The following is a 7,199-nucleotide window of genomic DNA, read 5'->3' on the forward strand; positions in this document are numbered from 1 at the left end:
TCAAACTAATTCATCTCCATTTTTTTCTGTATCATTGCTTCTACTAAAACATTGTTTCTTATATCGTAAGGCTTTTACTTTTTCTCTTGCTTCATATATTTTATATTCAAAATCTTAAAGAAGAATGATCTTACTAAGTTGCTGTCCAATACGGGACCAACTCCTAGATCTCCAGATGGTGGCCCGTCTCTACAGAATCAAGTGGAGCAAAGGATGAAAATCTACCTGCAGGGGAAATTTCAAAAGGCAAGACATTGTAGCCATTTCTGAAGGGTAGTGAAGTTGGCAGCATCTAGTAGAATCTGACCCATACAGTGAATTATTCCCCACAACTGTCCTACTGCCTTTGTCCTGAGTCATATTCATCAAATAGCTTAAGGCTGATTAATCTACCAGATGCTCTGACATTAAGGTTTTCTGGCTAGTGGACATAGATACTTAATGACTAGAATAAATATCCCACATTTAAATTAATAAATTGACATTTTGGTTTAAGCAATGATTAATTTTATGTGTCAACTTGGCTGGGACTTGATTCTCAGATTTTGGTCAAATATTTTTCTGGATGTATCTGCAAGGGTGTTTTTTGGATAAGATTTAAATTTAAATCTGTGGAATCTGAGTGAAGCAGATTGCCCTCAAAATGTGAGTGGGCCTCATCTAATCAGTTGAAGGTGTAAATAGAACATAAGACTGATTTTTCTGCAAGAAAGTGCTTCTGCCAGCACACGACCTTTGGACTTGAATTGTAACATTGGCTCTTCCCTGGGTCTCCCATCTGTTGGTCCCACCCTGCAAGTTGCTTTCATAATCACATGAGCCAATTCTTAAATCTCTCTGTATTTATGTACACATCCTATTCATTCTGTTTCTGTGGAGAACTTTGACTAATACAGTTTATGTCAAGTCTCTTGTGAGTTTATCTAGCATGGGTCAGTTCTTCTGAGTTAATGCTACTCTAGGGGTCTCAAAAAACACATTTCTCAAGTGACTGTCATCTTCAGTGAATAGCTTTCAAATTTTTGCTCTCTGTCTACATTGATCTCTTTCTGAGACATTCAATTATTTGTTTAATGCTTATTGAAACTTCTTGAAAGTCTTAGATTTAAGTTTCCATAGCTTTGTAAAGTGAGATTTACACGAATCTCCAACTAGGTTTTAAAGGACGCTGTGGTTCAGGGTGTTATTTAAGGTTGAACTCAGAGGGTTAAATGTTGGATATGGGTAGCAACAGACCTGGTGGACAAGGGACAGTTGTCTCCCAAAGTTGTGGTGGTTATCGTATTCCTTTCCTATTGTTGCTTTAACAAATTAACATAGAGTTAGTGGTTTAGAACAAAACAAACTTATTATCTTACAGTTCAGAAGGTCATACGTCTGAAATGGGCCTCATGGTTCTAAAATCAAGGTGTCAGCAGGGCTGCGTTCCTTCTAGGGACTCTAGAGGAGAATTCCTCGCCTTGCCTTTTTCATCCTCTAAAGAGGCTGCCCACATTTCTTGGCTTGTGGCCTCCTTCCAGCTCGTGATTGCATCACTCTGAACTCTGTTTCCATCGTCGATCGCTATTGACTCTGACTGTCCTGCCTTCTTTCACTTATAAGGACCCTTGTGATTACATTGACCCACTCAGATAAGCCAGAACAGTTTCTTCACTTTAAGATTCTAAATTTAAGCACACCTGCAAGATCCCTTTTGTCACTTATGGGAACATGTTTACAGGTTCTGGAGATTAGGATGTAGACTTTTGGGTGGGCACATTATTCTATCTGCCACAGTTATTATTTTCTGGTTACATACTTTTAATAAGCATTTAGTGATTATAGTATGGCAGGATTCTAGGTGTTGAAAATAAAGAAAATAGAGTCATTTAGAGTCACATTTTAAAGTAGACACATAATTTACAATAAAGGGACACAAAAATCATCTGAAGAAGGTGAGTTTACTTGTAGGCAAACTAGTCTTCATTGTGACTCCTTGAATGTTTTAATATCACTAGTAGAATTAATTAAAATTAAAGAAAAGAGGGAATAACAAAGGTAGTGCTCAAATAACATTGGCAGTGCTCACCCAAACACTAAAAGGGCAAAGGGAGATTCAGATACTAGACTTTGATTATTTCAGTTTTCATGGTATGTATGTCTCTAAAGAGTAAATTGTGTCCTGGCTTTATTCCCTGCATTTCAAGTACACTAGGCCCTTTGGCAAATCTATCCTAATGGTAAGATTGTATATCAAGCTAAGGAATTTGGACAGTGAATCTGAAAATGTATCTATAGAATAACATTATTTTATGAGATATTGATAAATATTCTATAAGGACAAGAGTCAAATTCATTCTAGAAAAGCCACCTATCTACGTCCTTGGAAATTCATGATATACATCTTCAGACCAAAGAAAATAGGCAGTTATGAAAGCTGTCTAACTTCCGAATCTAGTGTTTTCAAATTTATTTGATTACTGAACCTTTTGATGTTGAAAGATCCGTTGAAACATCTTGCAGTATATAACACATTTTGGAGAACGATGCCTTCAAGATTTGATTTATCTCCCTCCTGTTGTTTTGAATTAATGCTCACAAAACCACTTTTTGATTTCCATGTGGTTGGACCACAAGAGAAAAAAAAATGTTTTGATCAGGCCAACATGGTATTTCTTGTATGTGGTGTTATATTTCTCACTGTAAATTAACACACCAGCCTTTTGATGTTTGCTTTTGTCTTATGTACCTTTTAGTTGGTGTAAGTTGATCTCTTTGTCACCCAACATCTATTTTACTTTCAAATGCCTGTCTATTCACAAGTATCTCCAAAAGCAAAGGCAGCTAGATCCTTACTACTAGAGTGACAGGTGTAAAATAATAATGAGTTGTGGACTCCAAATACTTGTTCTGGTGGCCTGATATCACGGAAGCTATGTGGACTACTTGGAAGATGAATGGATCTTGAAGTCAAACATCAAAATGAAGACTTAAGATTACCACATATTTCTGTGTCCTTAGGCAATCATTTCAGTTTTTTTCCTATCAAGTAACTGATGAATAATAGCATCAATCTATTATACGTGGTTACTATTACTATGAAGTGTCTTCATACTACTGATTATAAAAGGGTCTTCCAAAGTTTAGAAAGAATACAAGGTTATGGAGGGCCATAAACAGATCCAAAATAGTATGTACTGGTTTTATTTTAAAAATTAACCTGTAACACAAAAATCTTTTGTAAGAACCAAGTTAGCATTAGAACCATTGGGTTTTACTCTTGCAGTCAGTTATAGCTAGGCCTTAAAATATGTATTGTGATTTGTACTAAAATCCTCAACAACTCAGAAGAGAAAGTTTAGAGAAAGTTCAACTAAGAGTAATCAGGTATTGTCCTATGAGAACCATGAAGAAAGATGAAGAAATACAGAATCACTTATTCTTAAGAAAATAATAAACTATAGTTATTGTCATAGAAATGTTTGATAAATTTCCATAATTCATTAAAAATTAATATATCTAAACAAACTAAATTCATGGTAGACAAACTTCATAATAGCCTTGTAGGTTTCATTCTTCCAGCCTTCCTTCTTCAAGTCCTCAATTGACTCAGAGTGTTTCCTGTTCTAAAGTACTCTGCCTCCAGTTTCTACCTACCAGAACCTCTCCATCTTGCAGTGGTTAATTACCACCTCATGGAGTGATAACCCAGATTTGTTCTCCATCTGCTTCTCAGGACCTGGCATTTAAGAATTTTCTTTTCACTGTCTATTCTGACCTAGACCTATAGTTTCTCTTTGTCTAATTCCTGCCAAACTCTCCCTAGTTCTTATCCAATGAGAAAAAAAGGGTTCCTTTACCCTTTTTTAAGAGATTTTGGAGGTAAGAGAGGAGGTCGAGCATAGAATTCTACAGACCAAGACTTGTAGAAAAAAGTTGAAATAAGACAAGATCTGAATTAGAGAGATCTACTCATCTCAAAGAGAAAGAAGCATACTTCCCCCAGAAACATTTTGATTACTTTTCCTCCCTTTCGTGCATAAAAAAGTTTAATTTTAAAATTGCATTAATAAGATTTTTTCTTTCATTTTTATTTTAGAAACGGAGTAATTAAATACAAGGAAATCCATGGTATTTTAATAGCCCCAAATTATAATTATTAAATATTGATATCAAGTTTTCAGAAGATTTCAAAATCATGTAAACAGACATGACTAAATCAATAGACGTTTGGTGTAAGATTGAAACTTAATCTTTGAAAACTTGATTATTTTAGAGTTATAGCTTTGAAAATTAAACTTCTTTTATTAATCTCAGAAGTGACTGTGTATATGCTTTTAAGTGTTCACTCTTCTGCTTCCTCTTCTCCAAATAAAAAAAAGGACTAATGTATCAAAGTCTATACTTAATTTGTGAATGTTGAAAAAATTTTTACAAAGAAGGTTTCTTCCTAGATCTAAATATCTAAAAGTCTTACACTTTTCTTTTTCTCTCACCATAAATTAATTACTTACCATTTTGCCTTGGTTATGGTTATCAGACATATGCATTAAATTCTTTCATTCTTGTTAATAGAGTTTTTGAGGAAAATCAGGAAACATATGGCTTGATATCTGTATTTCTTCTAGTAGTTTTGGATATTGGATTGGAATACTATGGTTACATATAGTATTAATTTCCGTTTTTCAGTAAAGCTTCATTTATTGACGACTGTGCTGTGCATTATGGTAGTGGTCAGTCAAATGTGTGTATTGAGCACGTGAAGTGTGGCTAGTATGAATTGAGATGTGCCATGGTGTAAATCATACCAGATTTCATAGATTTAGTACAAAATAAAATGTAATAATCTCATTAGTAGTTTTTATGTTATTAGCTTTTTGAAACAATAACATTTTGACTATGTTGATTTAAATACATTTATTATTGGAATTAATTTTATTCTTCTAAAAACTGTTTTAATGTGTTTGCTGGAGAACTGGAAATTATATATGTGACTTCCATTTTTGCCTCACGTTTAAATTTTCACTGAACAGTGGTGATCTAGAACTATTGTGCAATGAAGCATTTTACATATTTATGTTTTCCAGATACATTCAAACACTAAAATGTTCACTATATCAATTATTTTTGTAAAAACCTAGTTATAGGTACTATACTCCTGCATATTTTTAATCAGAGAAAGCAACTCGAAATGGCATTTTCTTGTCAGGTCAATGTCATCATTATAAAGCTCAATTTTTAAATATTGTGTTTTATAGATGCCTTCATGATTTAGTAAAGCTTATAGGGCTACTGTTCTTATATAAAATGGCCCCTGGTTGGTAAGTGATTATGGTTGGGAATTTGGCTATGTTTTCCCCAGTGTTTTTAATTGATTCTTAAGCATACCTTTGTATCCGTTCCAATGCAGTCTGTATATCCCTTATAATTTAAGAAAACCTAACTTTTCTAGAGAAGGCAGACAAGCAGCTTATGAGGTCTGTAAGCTTGTAAAGATTTGTAGGCCTTAGAGCCCATGGCGGGCTCTGCTTTTCCTGTAGATAAAGTCCCATGGGCTTTATTATAGCTGGTTTTCTTGCAAGGCAGAGATCTTTTAGGCTTCTAGATTAGTGGTTGTGAATGAGATATCTGTGGCTGCCAGAAGTCTTACTACCAACCTATTACCTGCACTGTGGCATTTTCACATGGCATTAGAATTCAGGTATACAACTGTTGAGAAAATCATATAAGATATATAAGGAATTGGTAAAATTACTCTGTTGACTTCCGTTTTTTGAAGACAATGCTGTGAGACAAGCCAAGATTGCTATGTTCAAGTGTGAATAACCAGGCAAATGTGGAATGAACTATGCACATGTGAAATTTGAATTTGGGTTAGCAGGCAAAGCCTATTGTTGTTTAGCTATTCACCTGAAGGTTTTCTTCACTTTCTTTATAGTTGCAGCGAGGGCTATCTTGTGTCCCGCTGCTATTTCCCAGCAGTCCAAAGCTCTGTTGCATTGCTTGATGCTGTGCTTCAATATGTTCTTATAGCATTTATCCTGCTTTACCTGCTTGTGATTTTTCTGACATCAGCTTTCGTATACAATAACTCCTTGAGTGTCCTGCTGTCTCCCATTCTCTGCATACACACATTCCAGGGGAACATCAATATGAGGACTATTTCAATGCTAACATTGACAATATTTCTTACGATGCTGGCGAGACGTCTGATTTTTAAGTTAACATTTCTTGGTCTAGGGGGTGATATTGTTCCCCAGCACACAGACATCTATTATGAACCATGTAACATTACATTATAAACATTTATTTATTGATAAGTTCTGTCATTTGAGTGAGGATTTCTAGGATGCCCTGTAGTGCCCATGTCATGTAGATATTCTGTTGTATATGTTGATTGAACTGATGAAACTGCTCAAGAAGCTCTATGTGGTGTGGATAAAGATACAGAGCTTTCAGCAAAATAGAAGTTTACAATGTATTCTTGCTTATAGACCCTAAATTTGTAATGCTAGAGCAAGACGGTAATGCTGAGATAGCTCTAAACTTGGTCTGTTTCTTAAAAGACACAATGGCATTTTTCATGTACCTCTCTATTTTTTTTGGTCAATAAGTCTCATAAGTAAATGGCTCTTTTAGGCATACATCAAGACCATGGCTCTCTCTTGACTCTGTAAAGAATTTCATGATAAATCCATGCCAATTGCTTCATTATCTCCCCATGGCTCTTGATGATGTTGTAACTTAGACATTACGCTTCATCCTTGATCCACTGAAAATGTTGTACAAAGCAGAGTATGGTACTATTTTGTTTACTGATAATGTGGAACAGGTTAGAAAGACATCATCTGTTATTATGCAACTACATAAGTCAACATTGCTGCATAACAAGCAATGCCAAAAACCTCAGTTGCTTATAATAATAAACACATTTCTTATTCATGCATTTGTATTACAGGTGGGTATCAGCTGGAGTTTGGCTGAACTCTGCTGAACTCAGCCAGGCTTGCTTCCACGCTCAAGATTGGATATAGGTATATTTTCTGCTTCTTTATTTTAGGACCAGTGATTATTTGAGTATGCTCTTTTGGTGATGGATCACAGTAGGGCAAAAACAAGTCAAATCATGAGAGTACATTTAAGGCTCCTGCTAGTATATCACTAGATAAAGTAAGTCGTATGGCCAAATTCTAAGTCAATGGGGAAAAGAAATATACCCG

This window comes from Rousettus aegyptiacus, unplaced genomic scaffold, assembly GCF_014176215.1.
Source record: "Rousettus aegyptiacus isolate mRouAeg1 unplaced genomic scaffold, mRouAeg1.p scaffold_m13_p_2, whole genome shotgun sequence".
NCBI lineage: Eukaryota > Metazoa > Chordata > Mammalia > Chiroptera > Pteropodidae > Rousettus > Rousettus aegyptiacus.